The sequence below is a fragment of the Pseudophryne corroboree genome, chromosome 1 (assembly GCF_028390025.1).
Source record: "Pseudophryne corroboree isolate aPseCor3 chromosome 1, aPseCor3.hap2, whole genome shotgun sequence".
Lineage (NCBI taxonomy): Eukaryota > Metazoa > Chordata > Amphibia > Anura > Myobatrachidae > Pseudophryne > Pseudophryne corroboree.
In genome coordinates this window covers 239809858-239825746 of record NC_086444.1, presented here as the reverse complement: position 1 = coordinate 239825746, position 15889 = coordinate 239809858, and positions in this window count along the sequence as shown.

The window sequence follows — 15889 nt, the reverse complement described above, 5'->3', positions numbered from 1 at the left end:
ATCAGAAATTGTGGGGCCCAGGACCAAAAAAAATAGGTGCCCTCTCCTCCTGCTACCTAATTTCACCCCTTGTCAACATGACCATATGATGACAATAAGAAAAATGGAACTATGTGATGATGTAAATGGGAAACCCCTTTACTAAAGAGCATAGGGGAGGGCTTTGGGGGATGGGGAACAAGACAAGACAGGCTTAGGAGAGGAGGACAAAGTTGGGGGGGGGGGGTTGCAGTCGGGACAGAGTGGCAAGGATGGAGCCATGATGGTGCTGGTGAGTAGGAAAGGAGAGTATATAGGGGGTCATTCCGAGTCGTTCGCTCAGTAATTTTCTTCGCATCGCAGCGTTTTTCTGCTTAGTACGCATGCGCAATGTTCGCACTGCGACTGCGCCAAGTAATTTTGCTATGAAGATAGTTTTTTTACTCACGCCTTTTTCTTCGCTCCGGCGATCGTAATGTGATTGACAGGAAATGGGTGTTACTGGGCGGAAACACAGTGTTTTATGGGCGTGTGGATAAAAACGCTACCGTTTCCGGAAAAAACGCGGTAGTGGCTGGAGAAACGGGGGAGTGTCTGGGCGAACGCTGGGTGTGTTTGTGACGTCAAACCATGAACGACAAGCACTGAACTGATCGCAGATGCCGAGTAAGTCTGAAGCTACTCTGAAACTGCTAAGTAGTTTGTAATCGCAATATTGCGAATACATCGTTCGCAATTTTAAGAAGCTAAGATTCACTCCCAGTAGGCGGAGGCTTAGTATGAGCAACTCTGCTAAAATCGCCTTGCGAGCGAACAACTCGGAATGACCTCCATAGAGCGGAAGGCATAGAGACTTAGGGACTGTTTTATCACCATCCGCATCTGGTGACAGGTGATGAAATAGTCTAAATTCGCAATGCGATAATTGAGTACATCACATGGATTATCACATGCAGGGACAGAGCTTGTGAGAAAGCTCTATCTGCAGCATCATCGGAGTATTATTCGTACAAAATACCCCGATGTCCTGCTCCGCATGCGCCGCCGTCCATCGCTACCGCTGTCGCCGGGTCCCCCCCTTCGCTACTACCCTTGCGCCGCAAAAGAGCCGCCCCCCGGGATTTATACTTAACAGTGCTCCAGGAGGCTGCCGGGCGCCGGATCCTGCTTCTGTGCTGTGACCACCAGTGCTGTAAAGTAAGCTGCGCGTTGCAGCGTCACTTTACTGCACAGGGGTCACAGCGCAGCACATGGATGACTCGGTGCCCGGCGGCAGTCGCCAGAGCACTGATCCCCGGCTACTAGGACTGGTAAGTAAGTATGAGTTTTTTTTTCCATTGGACAAACAGAGCTGATCACACTGGCCAGGTCCCGCACAGTTTTATCTGCCAGGGACAGAGAAAGCTGGGTAAAACACTGCAGATCGCAGTGCTGCCCTGTGATTTCGCCAGCCCGATCTAGCGTTAACATCACAGAGCACACTGCAGAGTTTTTTCACCTTTTTTTGTAAATTCGGCCACATCGCATTTCCCATTATACAGGTACTTGCAGCACTGCTGTTAAACCCTTATTCTGCTCATTGGTGTCTTAATGAGAAAGAATTTATTATATTTTTAATAATTTTTACTAATTTAATTGAAGCAATTAACCTAATAAAGATTCCTAATAAAAAGAGACCTCAGATCATAGGCGCTATCCTTGAGAAAGGGCTCAACAGCCTGAAACACATTGGTAAGTGCTGAGAACAGAGATCCTGAAGTGGTGACATCATCTGCATAGCGCTGATGGGCAAAGAAGCAGGGAGACGCCAGTGGAAACCAGCCAGACGGAACAGGGCGAGAAGAATCACTAAAAGGTAGGCAGCTATAGGGAAAGCCAGTTAGTGCTTTCATCTGTGATACCACCTAAGTACGGCTCTGACCGCCGGCAACATAAATGGAACCCACCAAGCTGGAAATCTTATGCACTCACACAATTGCACACAAAGGTGCTGCTAAACATTTGTTTTCATATAAAAAAACCTTTTTCCTTTACAGGTCTTAGCGTTTTTACACTTTTAGCGCTCCATTTACATTTTATTATACACTGTATGCAGGTAGGCAATTGTTATGAAACACCCAAATGATTATATAAGACTTCTAGGGGTAAATTTACTAAGGTGGGAGTTTTTTAGAACTAGTGATGTTGCCCATAGCAACCAATCAGATTCTACTTAACATTTATCAAGCTGCTTCTAGAAGATAATAGAAAGAATCTGATTGGTTGCTATAGGCAACATCACCAGTTCTAAAAAACTCCCACCTTAGTAAATTCCCCCCCTAGAGTCACACTAGCAAGGTCGTCTGCAAACAGCCACCCGTTGTTTCCTTAGACTATGACACCCTTACTGGTACTTAGGATGCTGCCTGGTCTTACATTCGGAACAGTAGGGGCTTATACAATCATTGGGTGATCACTAGGTAATAGCTGGACTGGATGGAGATGGGACTAAGGAGCAGAGTCAAGACAGGGGTCACTCTGCATGACAGAAATATAGTAGCCACTGGTGGAGAGCAGAGTTCTCAATATACACTGTTATTTCGATGACCAGCTGAGACTAGAAGTTATGCAGAAATAACCGAGGTTCTCAATACGAAACTGGAGTTCTAGGTCAAGGCTCAGGCAGGGTTAACACAAGAAAGTAGTCTGGAGCTTCCACCCAAGCAGCGGACCAGGGTTTTAGGACACATAGCAGGGTCAGGGCGCATTCACCACAGAAACAAACCAGCAGCTATCACCAGCAGCAAGGTGCTGGGCTGGCTAACTAATAACAGGAGCAGGAACCAATCAACAGTTCCCATCCAGCCCAGCCTGCAATAACAATAATCTAGTGCAGTTGTGCTGCTGCATGTACAAAACAGGAAGCGTTCCGGCCGCTAAGAAACAGCCGGGAGCATACTGCAGTATAATGCTCATTTCCAGGCAACCTCCAGAAGCTCCTGTGACTGTCACAATAATAATGGTGGATCGTAACCGCTATAAAAGGAAAAATTATTTCCTGTTTAAGTACAGCAGCTGCATTGCAAAGCGGTAGGAGCTACTGTAGATGACAAACACCAAGAAGTTGCCTGAACTCTCCGCCTGAGCGATCAACTGAGCAATTAACTTGGCGGCATGTGTGAGTTCAAAGTGGGATGGTCCAGGACATTGACAGCAGTGTGGTGGCCCCCAATATGTGGGGACCCCTAGGCGACCGCCCGTCCACTCTATAATCTGTCTCTGGATCCGGGTTCACACTATTTCTTCAGTCTTAATTATTTTGTGACGCCAGTTTGGAACACACTGCTCATTTACTCTTGTTGCATATTGGACATTTGTTCTTCATGTTTGTTGTACTGTACTCACATTGAAAGTACTGCTTTGAATTTTTATTTGTATATGCCATGCTTTCATAGGTGTGCGCAGCTAATTTTATTAGGGGGTGCACCCCCAGAGGGGCATGTCTAGCACTGCCTTTTGGGCGTATCTAGCACCACCTTTTGGGCGTGTCTACTGTCTAGCATCACCCAGGGACATGTCTAAAACTATTTTACATTCAGTAAAATCACATGGTTTAATCTAATTTCTCTTACGTCCTAGAGGATGCTGGGGTCCACATTAGTACCATGGGGTATAGACAGGTCCACCAGGAGCCAATGGCACTTTAAGAGTTTGAGAGTGTGGGATGGCTCCTCCCTCTATGCCCCTCCTACCAGACTCAGTGTAGAAAATGTGCCCGGAGGAGCCGGTCACAGTTAGGGGAGCTCTACAGAGCTTTTCTAGGAAAGTTTATTTTTTTACAGGAGGCTGCTGGCAACAGCCTGCCTGCAGCGAGGGACTAAGGGGGGGAGCAGTGTCCGCCCTGCGGGGTCTGAGCCACTGTCTCCGCTGACAGGACACTGAGCTCCAGAGGGGTCGGATCGTTCTCCGCCACAGGGGATCGCTCGCCCCAGCAGCATGCCGCCAACCCCTTACAGAGCTAAAGATGTGGTGAGTGAGACACCAACCCCCCTAGCAAGCGGGGGCCGGTGTGAAGATGGCAGCAACGGGGAGGGAGCGCAGTACTAACTGCGCTCCTGGGAAGGCTCAGAGGCACATGGTGCGGCGCTGTGAGGGGTGCCCTGGGCCAGCGCTTACCCCCACACTAGTCCAGAAGTCTGTCGGGGTCCGCGGATCTCAGCCAGCACATTTTTCCTCAGGCCAGTATAATCCTTGAAGAGCGGGAAGAAAGCGCCATTAAGGGGCGGAGCTTCTCCTCAGAGTGGACCCAGCAGCGTTCCAGCGCCATTTTCCTGCCTGCACAGTGCTGAGAGGAAGAACAGGTCCTTCCACAGCAACTCCAGCTATCTGTACACGGTACCAGGGGGTTGCAGAAGGGAGGGGAGACTGTAAAACGACTGTGTATCCTATTAAGAATGATGCACAGTCAGCGCTGACAAGGGGGGTCTGGTCTCCCTTTGCTGAAAGCACTGTGTGTGGGTTGGCTCCAATCTCTGTATCTCTCTTGCCATTCTTGGGGGGGGGGGGGAACTCTGTCTGCCCTCACCTGTATGTGTGTGGAGTGTTTGGTGGTCTCCTTTAGCTATGTCCAGGGACACTGTGTCATATGCTGCAGAGGATTTATCCTCCCAGGATGATCTTATTCCATGTAATCAGGATAGCACTGGTTTAGCACGGATACCTGTAAGAGAACCAGAGTGGTTTTCCTCTATCAAATTTTGGATTTCTCAGATTTCTGACAAGTAATGAATCTGCAACCCATGTATTACAGAGCTCTATGGCAGTATGGCCAGTTTCTGGTACCTCAGGACGCCCTGCTATATACCCCCACAAACGTGCGCTTGTGCATGTCACGCAAGACGACAGGGATACCGATTCTGACTCCACAGAGATGGGGATGTGTTGTGGGGGTCCGCATCGCTTGCAAAGGGGGTGCAATTGTTGATAGAGGCTACCAGGGATGTGTTAAATGGTAATGATACCACACCTGAGCAGGTTGAGGAGGCTTTATTCACTGAAAATAAAAAAGCCTCGCTAACCTTCCCTGCGTCAAAGGAGTTGAATGCTATATTTGAAAAAGCATGGGTAAACCCAGAGAAAAAATTCCAGGTCCCTAAGAGGGTGCTGGTGGCGTTTCCTTTCCTGGAGGAGGATAGGAAAAAATGGGAAAACCCGCCGATTGTTAACGCATCTGTGTCCAGACTCTCAAAGAAGGTGGTTTTGCCTGTTCCAGGATCTACCGCCTTAAAGGAGCCGGCTGATAGAAAAATTATATTACGTCCCACTATTGCTACTGCATGGATTGCAAAGGCTATAGTAAAGTGGTCGGCTATCTTACTTGAGGATTTGGATACGATGGAAAGGGATGACGTTGCTTTATATTTACGCAACATACATGATTTATCAGGTTTTATGGTAAAATCCATGAAAGGCCTGGGTTCCATGGCTGCGGGAATATCTTCCATGTCTGTTTCAGCTCGTTGGGGACTGTGGCTGTGCCAGTGGTCGGCCGACGCGGAATCCAGGAAAAGTGTGGAGGTCCTACCCTATACAGGTCAGGCTCTCTTTGGGGAAGCGCTAGATGCGTGGATATCCACGGCTACAGCGGGTAAGTCTCCGTTTCTTCCCTCAGCAGCACCTGCTCCGAAGAAGTCCTTCTCTTCATCTACACCGCAGTTCTTTCGGCCTAACAGGCCTAGAAAGGCCAGAACGTCCAATACCTTCTTTAGGGGAGGTCGAGTTAAGTCCAAGAAACCTGCAGCTGCAGGTTCCCAGGAGCAAAAGCCTGCTTAAGGTACGCCAAAGTCCTCCGCATGACGGTGGACTGCGCAGCCTGGAGATGGAGCCAGACTCAGACACTTAAGTCACGTCTGGGTATCGTCCGGCCTGGATCCCTGGGTGATAGATATTGTTTCCCAGGGACACAGGCTGGAATTTCAAAGTCTCCCTCTTCATCGTTTTTTCAAATCAGGCTTGCCAACTCTGTTGGCAGACAGCACTGTACTACAGGACGCTGTCCAAAAACTGGTGGAAGCACAGGTCATTGTACCAGTACCACCTCACATGCAGAACAAAGGTTACTATTCGAACCTTTTCGTGGTACCGAAACCGGATGGTTCGGTCAGGCACATTCTGAACCTAAAATCATTGAACCCCTTTCTAAAGGAGTTCAAGTTCAAGATGGAGTCTCTCAGAGCGGTGATATCAGGTGTGGAAGAGGGGGAGTTCCTGGCATCACTGACTATCAAGGATGCTTACCTCCACATTCTGATCTGGCTGCCGCATCAGGCTTATCTCCGTTTCATTTCCAGTTCCAGGCCACGCCATTTGGCCTCTCCACAGCACCACGGGTGTTTACCAAGGTGATGGCAGAAATTATGATTCTCCTCTGCAAACAGGGTGTGAACATCATTCCATATCTGGACAATCTGCTGATAAAGGCATCATCCTGATCCAAGGAGAAGCTGCTGCACTCCATTGTTCTCACAACACGCCTCCTCAAGAGTCATGGTTGGATTCTGAACCTTCCAAAGTCACATTTGGAACAAACCCAGAGGTTATCATTTCTGGGAATGATCCTGGACACGGAAGTACAAAAGGTGTTTCTTCCGCAGGAAAAGGCGTTGGTGATACAAACTATGGTCTGGGATGTCCTGAAGCCAGCCCGGGTATCGGTTCATCAATGCATTCGCCTATTGGGAAAGATGGTGGCCTCTTACGAGGCTCTCCAGTACGGGAGGTTCCACGCTCGGACCTTCCAACTGGATCTCCTGGACAAGTGGTCGGGATCTCATCTCCACATGCACCAGAAAATTAATCTGTCGCCAAAGGCAAGGATTTCACTCCTTTGGTGGCTCCAATTGCCTCACTTTCTAGAGGGCCGCAGGTGCGGGATTCAGGACTGGGTCCTTCTAACCACGGATATGTGCTGCAGGGCCGACGGCGGCGTTAACAGACATATAGTTTGTACAGACTGGGCGACGGGCCAGGGGGTATATCGGCCGTTCAATAGAACGGCCAATATATTGTCCAGTATGTACCCAGCTTAAGAAAAACATCCAATCCATTTTTAACCTCTTCAGGGGCTAATTTTTAATTTTAGAGATATATCATTGAAAGATTTATTTTATATATATTTCATTGAAAAGAGAATACATTTCAAGTTATAAATACACATACTGAATGTGCCAGTATCTCTGAAGAGGTTAAACCCAATCAGTTATTTTACCATTATTATGTGCCCATGCCTAACAATAAAATATATTTTTCTATGTTGGTAGTGAAACATCATCCACCAGTCACAATAAATGTCACTTGTACAGTGTAATAAGGTTTTCAATTAAAAAAATAAATGTATTAAGCCTGGAGAAGTGATAAAGCGGTGATAAGTGGAAGGTGATAATGCACCAGCCAATCAGCTCCTAACTCATTTTTCAAACCCATAATGATCGGCTGGTGCGTTATCACCTTCCACTTATCACTGCTTTATCACTTCTCCAGGCTTAATACATCTGCCCCAATGTCTTCCAACTGTCCTGATTGCTGTGGGATGGTTTCACACACTCAGGACTTTGTCCCAAATGTGCGTAGAGTCGGAAGTCACATCCCTCACCTTGTTTATTTGTTAGTGAAGGGGGAGTGGTGAGTTATACACTGCCAGTGTTTTGAAGTGGTCAGGCTTGATGTTAGGACTAACACTGTCTAAAGAAATAACAACATCCCTTTGTGAGCTTCTCCCTTCCACATCCAGCAGCATGGTGGCAACCACACAACCTCATGCCTTGACCCTCCTCCTGTTGACTTTGTCTACTGAAATTTTGATTACACCTATAGACGAGGCCACTTTAATAATATTTTCCAGAACAAAATAAATTCCCAATCCACCTCTGACCACGTCCACAAATTGTGGTATTGATATTGTTATAATGAAGTCTGTGAATATAAGAAGTAATAGTATTATTACTGAGCACAGATGTACAAGGTGCTTTTTCAATCTTAATCTTGTTTAGTCCACTTGAATTAGACCAGAAATATAATACAATGGTGCATGTAGATGTTTGTTTTGTTGCTTTTGTTGGAGGGCAGAAGGTTGCATCACTGCCTTCCACGTGTTATTCAAGCAGTGTCTCTGCAGCCATTATTCTGTATGATGTGGTGAGTAAAGACACACTTCTGCAGTTCTCCTGGTAATTTGCACACAGACCACTGTACTGTGTGCATGAGTCATTATGGCACGCTATGTTTCCTGGCATTGCTTGTTCCTGCGGATGAAATATATAAGATATCTTTTATACTGTATACTGGTAATTGCTTTACATCTGTGTAATCAGTCAAATTCCATAGTTATCTCTCAGCAGGCCAATGCTAGCTTTTGTTTACATTTTGCTGTTTATATACATACCTCCCAACATATCTGATCCAGGACTTGGGACTAGTGATGTGCACCGAAAATTTTTCGGGTTTTGTGTTTTGGTTTTGGGTTCGGTTCCGCGGCCGTGTTTTGGAAACCTCACCGAAAATTTTTTGTCGGATTCGGGTGTGTTTTGGATTCGGGTGTTTTTTTCAAAAAACCCTAAAAAACAGCTTAAATCATAGAATTTGGGGGTCATTTTGATCCCATAGTATTATTAACCTCAATAACCATAATTTCCACTCATTTCCAGTCTATTCTGAACACCTCACACCTCACAATATTATTTTTAGTCCTAAAATTTGCACCGAGGTCGCTGGATGGCTAAGCTAAGCGACACAAGTGGCCGACACAAACACCTGGCCCATCTAGGAGTGGCACTGCAGTGTCACGCAGGATGGCCCTTCCAAAAAATTGTCCCCAAACAGCACATGATGCAAAGAAAAAAAGAGGTAGCTGTGTGACTAAGCTAAGCGACCCAAGTGGCCGACACAAACACCTGGCCCATCTAGGAGTGGCACTGCAGTGTCAGACAGGATGGCACTTGAAAAAAATACTCCCCAAACAGCACATGATGCAAAGAAAAAAAGAGGCGCACCAAGGTCGCTGTGTGACTAAGCTAAGTGACACAAGTGGCCGACACAAACACCTGGCCCATCTAGGAGTGGCACTGCAGTGTCACGCAGGATGGCCCTTCAAAAAATACTCCCCAAACAGCACATGATGCAAAGAAAAAAAGAGGCGCAATGAGGTAGCTGTGTGACTAAGCTAAGCGACCCTAGTGGCCGACACAAACACCTGGCCCATCTAGGAGTGGCACTGCAGTGTCACGCAGGATGGCCCTTCAAAAAAATACTCCCCAAACAGCACATGACGCAAAGAAAAAAAGAGGCGCAATGAGGTAGCTGTGTGACTAAGATAAGCGACCCAAGTGGCCGACACAAACACCTGGCCCATCTAGGAGTGGCACTGCAGTGTCAGACAGGATGGCACTTCAAAAAAATTGTCCCCAAACAGCACATGATGCAAAGAAAAATGAAAGAAAAAAGAGGTGCAAGATGGAATTGTCCTTGATCCCTCCCACCCACCCTTATGTTGTATAAACAGGACATGCACACTTTAACGAACCCATCATTTCAGCGACAGGGTCTGCCACACGACTGTGACTGAAATGACTGGTTGGTTTGGGCCCCTACCAAAAAAGAAGCAATCAATCTCTCCTTGCACAAACTGGCTCTACAGAGGCAAGATGTCCACCTCATCATCATCGTCCGATTCATCACCCCTTTCACTGTGTACATCCCCCTCCTCACAGATTATTAATTCATCCCCACTGAAATCCACCATCTCAGGTCCCCGTGCACTTTCTGGAGGCAATTGCTGCTGGTGAATGTCTCCACGGAGGAATTGATTATAATTCATTTTAATGAACATCATCTTCTCCACATTTTCTGGAAGTAACCTCGTACGCCGATTGCTGACAAGGTGAGCGGCGGCACTAAACACTCTTTCGGAGTACACACTCGATGCGGTCACTCATATAATCCTCCACCATTCTTTCAATGGTGAGAGAATCATATGCAGTGACAGTAGACGACATGTCAGTAATCGTTGGCAGGTCCTTCAGTCCGGACCAGATGTCAGCACTTGCTCCAGACTGCCCTGCATCACCGCCAGCGGGTGGGCTCGGAATTCTTAGCCTTTTCCTCGCACCCCCAGTTGCGGGAGAATGTGAAGGAGGAGCTGTTGATGGGTCACGTTCCGCTTGACTTGACAATTTTCTCACCAGCAGGTCTTTGAACCCCTGCAGACTTGTGTCTGCTGGAAAGAGAGATACAACGTAGGTTTTAAATCTAGGATCGAGCACGGTGGCCAAAATGTAGTGCTCTGATTTCAACAGATTGACCACCCGTGAATCCTGGTTAAGCGAATGAAGGGCTCCATCCACAAGTCCCACATGCCTAGCGGAATCGCTCTGTTTTAGCTCCTCCTTCAATGTCTCCAGCTTCTTCTGCAAAAGCCTGATGAGGGGAATGACCTGACTCAGGCTGGCAGTGTCTGAACTGACTTCACGTGTGGCAAGTTCAAAGGGTTGCAGAACCTTGCACAACGTTGAAATCATTCTCCACTGCGCTTGAGACAGGTGCATTCCACCTCCTTTGCCTATATCGTGGCCAGATGTATAGGCTTGAATGGCCTTTTGCTGCTCCTCCATCCTCTGAAGCATATAGAGGGCTGAATTCCACCTCGTTACCACCTCCTGCTTCAGATGATGGCAGGGCAGGTTCAGGTGTGTTTGGTGGTGCTCCAGTCTTCTGTACGCTGTGCCTGAACGCCGAAAGTGGCCCGCAATTCTTCGGGCCACCGACAGCATCTCTTGCACGCCCCTGTCATTTTTTAAATAATTCTGCACCACCAAATTCAAGGTATGTGCAAAACATGGGACGTGCTGGAATTTGCCCAGATGTAATGCACGCACAATATTGCTGGCGTTGTCCAATGTCACAAATCCCCAGGAGAGTCCAATTGGGGTAAGCCATTCTGCGATGATCTTCCTCAGTTGCCATAAGAGGTTTTCAGCTGTGTGCGTATTCTGGAAAGAGGTGATACAAAGCGTAGCCTGCCTAGGAACGAGTTGGCGTTTGCGAGATGCTGCTACTGGTGCCGCCGCTGCTGTTCTTGCAGCGGGAGGCAATACATCTACCCAGTGGGCTGTCACAGTCATATAGTCCTGAGTCTGCCCTGCTCCACTTGCCCACATGTCCGTGGTTAAGTGGACATTGGGTACAACTGCATTTTTTAGGACACTGGTGACTCTTTTTCTGAGGTCTGTGTACATTTTCGGTATCGCCTGCCTAGAGAAATGGAACCTAGATGGTATTTGGTTCCGGGGACACAGTACCTCAATCAAGTCTATAGTTGGCTCTGAAGTAATGATGGATACCGGAACCACGTTTCTCACCGCCCAGGCTGCCAAGGCCTCAGTTATCCGCTTTGCAGCAGGATGACTGCTGTGATATTTCATCTTCCTCGCAAAGGACTGTTGGACAGTCAATTGCTTACTGGAAGTAGTACAAGTGGGCTTACGACTTCCCCTCTGGGATGACCATCGACTCCCAGCAGCAACAACAGCAGCGCCAGCAGCAGTAGGCGTTACACGCAAGGATGCATCGGAGGAATCCCAGGCAGGAGAGGACTCGTCAGAATTGCCAGTGACATGGCCTGCAGGACTATTGGCATTCCTGGGGAAGGAGGAAATTGACACTGAGGGAGTTGGTGGGGTGGTTTGCGTGAGCTTGGTTACAAGAGGAAGGGATTTACTGGTCAGTGGACTGCTTCCGCTGTCGGCCAAAGTTTTTGAACTTGTCACTGACTTATTATGAATGCGCTGCAGGTGACGTATAAGGGAGGATGTTCCGAGGTGGTTAACGTCCTTACCCCTACTTATTACAGCTTGACAAAGGGAACACACGGCTTGACAAATGTTGTCCGCATTTCTGGTGAAATACTTCCACACCGAAGAGCTGATTTTTTTGGTATTTTCACCAGGCATGTCAACGGCCATATTCCTCCCACGGACAACAGGTGTCTCCCCGGGTGCCTGACTTAAACAAACCACCTCACCATCAGAATCCTCCTTGTCAATTTCCTCCCCAGCGCCAGCAACACCCATATCCTCCTCATCCTGGTGTACTTCAACACTGACATCTTCAATCTGACTATCAGGAACTGGACTGCGGGTGCTCCTTCCAGCACTTGCAGGGGGCGTGCAAATGGTGGAAGGCGCAAGCTCTTCCCGTCCAGTGTTGGGAAGGTCAGGCATCGCAACCGACACAATTGGACTCTCCTTTGGGATTTGTGATTTCGAAGAACGCACAGTTCTTTGCTGTGCTTTTGCCAGCTCAAGTCTTTTCTTTTTTCTAGCGAGAGGATGAGTGCTTCCATCCTCATGTGAAGCTGAACCACTAGCCATGAACATAGGCCAGGGCCTCAGCCGTTCCTTGCCACTCCGTGTCGTAAATGGCATATTGGCAAGTTTACGCTTCTCCTCAGACGCTTTTAATTTTGATTTTTGGGTCATTTTACTGATTTTTTGTGTTTTGGATTTTACATGCTCTGTACTATGACATTGGGCATCGGCCTTGGCAGACGACGTTGATGGCATTTCATCGTCTCGGCCATGACTAGTGGCAGCAGCTTCAGCACGAGGTGGAAGTGGATCTTGATCTTTCCCTATTTTTTGTAACCTCCACATTTTTGTTCTCCATATTTTAATGCGCACAACTAAAAGGCACCACAGGTATACAATGTAGATGGATGGATAGTATACTTTATGGATGACGAGTGACGACACAGAGGTAGGTACAGCAGTGGCCTACCGTACTGCTATATACAGTATAATGGACCTGGTGGACACTGTCAGCAGACTGCGTTTATAGTATAAAGAAAAAAAGACACCACAGGTATACAATGTAGATGGATGGATAGTATACTTATGGACGACGAGTGATGACACAGAGGTAGGTACAGCAGTGGCCTACCGTACTGCTATATACAGTATAATGGACCTGGTGGACACTGTCAGCAGACTGCGTTTATAGTATAAAGAAAAAAAGACACCACAGGTATACAATGTAGATGGATGGATAGTATACTTATGGACGACGAGTGACGACACAGAGGTAGGTACAGCAGTGGCCTACCGTACTGCTATATACAGTATAATGGACCTGGTGGACACTGTCAGCAGACTGCGTTTATAGTATAACGAAAAAAAGACACCACAGGTATACAATGTAGATGGATGGATAGTATACTTATGGACGACGAGTGACGACACAGAGGTAGGTACAGCAGTGGCCTACCGTACTGCTATATACAGTATAATGGACCTGGTGGACACTGTCAGCAGACTGCGTTTATAGTATAAAGAAAAAAAGACACCACAGGTATACAATGTAGATGGATGGATAGTATACTTATGGACGACGAGTGACGACACAGAGGTAGGTACAGCAGTGGCCTACCGTACTGCTATATACAGTATAATGGACCTGGTGGACACTGTCAGCAGACTGCGTTTATAGTATAAAGAAAAAAAGACACCACAGAAGTGTTTTTCAGGCAGACAAACGTATACTGGTGGTCACTGTCAGCAAAACTGTGCACTGTACTCCTGCTATAGCTGCTCCCCAGTCCCCACAATTAAGCAGTGTGAGCACTCAGCACAGATATATCATGCAGCACACTGAGCACAGATATGGTATGGAGCGTTTTTTTCAGGCAGAGAACGGATAAAAAACTGGTGGTCACTATTAGCAAAACTCTGCACTGTACTCCTCCTAACAGCTGCTCCCCAATCCTCCCCACAATAAGCTAAGCAATCAGATCAACTGTGTAGTATATAACTATATAAACGGAGAGGACGCCAGCCACGTCCTCTCCCTATCAATCTCAATGCACGTGTGAAAATGGCGGCGACGCGCGGCTGCTTATATAGAATCCGAATCTCGCGAGAATCCGGCAGCGGGATGATGACGTTCGGGCGCGCTCGGGTTAACCGAGCCATACGGGAGAATCCGAGTATGGCTCGGACCCGTCTAAAAAGGGTGAAGTTCGGGGGGGTTCGGTTTCTCGGAAACCGAACCCGCTCATCACTACTTGGGACACGCACTACCGAAAAAGGAGTGGGGCATTGTGGCAAGAGGATGGAGCCTGTGGCACACCCATTCACACCACTGTGGAGTCTGTGCACATCACATGTTATATATACACACTGCTTTCCTCCTGACTCTCAGGGCCACTCTAATGTCAGGTTCCAGACAGGGTACGCAAAGTATAAATTGTTAGTCTGTTAAAGGATCAGATACATGGTCTCTATTGGCTGTCTAAAGGCCCGTACACACTGGCCGATATATCGGCCGTTCTCTTGAACGGCCGATATATCGCGGGTCCGTCGGCCAGTGTGTACGGCCGATACGTCTGTGAACTCCGTCATTCACAGATGTATCGCGTCGGCCCCGCAGCACAGCCGACGGCCAATATATCTACCGATATATTGGCGCGTCGCTGTGTGTGTACGGCGGTCGGCCGACCGCCCGTACACATGCTGCGGTGGCCGGCGGTGATTGACAGCTGAACTGGGCGGGAGTGTGTACACGCCCGCCCAGTTCATGACGTCAGTCCCCGACGGATCGGGCAGTGTGTATGCACAGCACACTGCCCGATCCGTCCATAGATATATCTGCAGATCAATTGATCTGCAGATATATCTTTCTAGTGTGTACCCACCTTATGTCTCTGTACAGGCCGTGGTAACTGGCCACACCCCTAAAGCATGGCCCCTACGGCTGCATTCCCCCATTGGGCCCTTCATGCCCCAGTCCGCCACTGCACCTGTGGATCTTTAAAATGTGTCAGTGAGTAATGAATAAACATGTACCTGCTCGGTAACCTGAAAAATGTTTAAGAACGACTGCAATAAAGTACGAACCTGCAAAATGATTTTTTTTAAGACATTTTTAAAAGTGTCTCCTTTTTGTGCTTTTCTGTGAAAGAGCAGTAATGCTAGTGAATCCACTTGAGGCCTCATTTGGTATACCTAGTGCGGTCTACTAGTTTTAATTCTACAACCTATTGTTTTGAACGACTTCCTTACATGTACCTTAAATAGATCTGTTCAGAGGCATTCATACCATGTGCCTAGAGGTGAAATAGATGGTGGTGCATCTCCCCTCATTGGCGCAGAAGCACAGCTGAGGAGGGCGTATCTTGACAGTTTTGATAATCTCCTGCCACTTCCCCCCCAGTCTCTTCAGCCTCATCCCCCACCCTTGAATCTCTCCAGCCTGATTCCCCATGTTTCTACAGCTCAGCCACCCCGGTTTGTCTTCAGCCAGCTCCATTCTGTCTCCAGCCCTGCAGTGTCTCTCCACAACCAGCCAGTCCCCTCCTGTATCCAGCCCTGCAGTTTCTCTCCATACCACACGACACCCTTAAAAAAATGCAAACAGGTTATTTTTGTTTGTGTTAAATAAAAATATACCTTAACTATCAGGTGGTTTCCATGTAATAGGAAAACTCTGAAAAACTTGATCCTCCCTGGTTTCCTCTGCCATGTCACTCCATCTTCCTGCCCTCACTATTTCACTCCAGCTTCTTGTCGCCTATTACATTGACCATAACTAATTTGAATTGGTCCTGGGCCCCAACCGAGGGCACCCCTGCAAGTGTCCCGAGGCACCCCAGGGTGCCTAGGCACACAGTTTGAGAACCACTCCATCCTCCTACCTCCCCCATGTAACTTCGTCCTCCTTCCTCCTGTATCACTCCATCCTCCTGCCCCTCCATGTCATTCTTGCCACCCCGTGTCACTTGTGCCCAATACACCCACCTTACACCAGCCTCCTGCATCCCCTTTTTTTTGTAGCCGCTCTGCGATCCTTTTGTTCGCACTTCTGCTAAGCTAAAATACACTCCCAA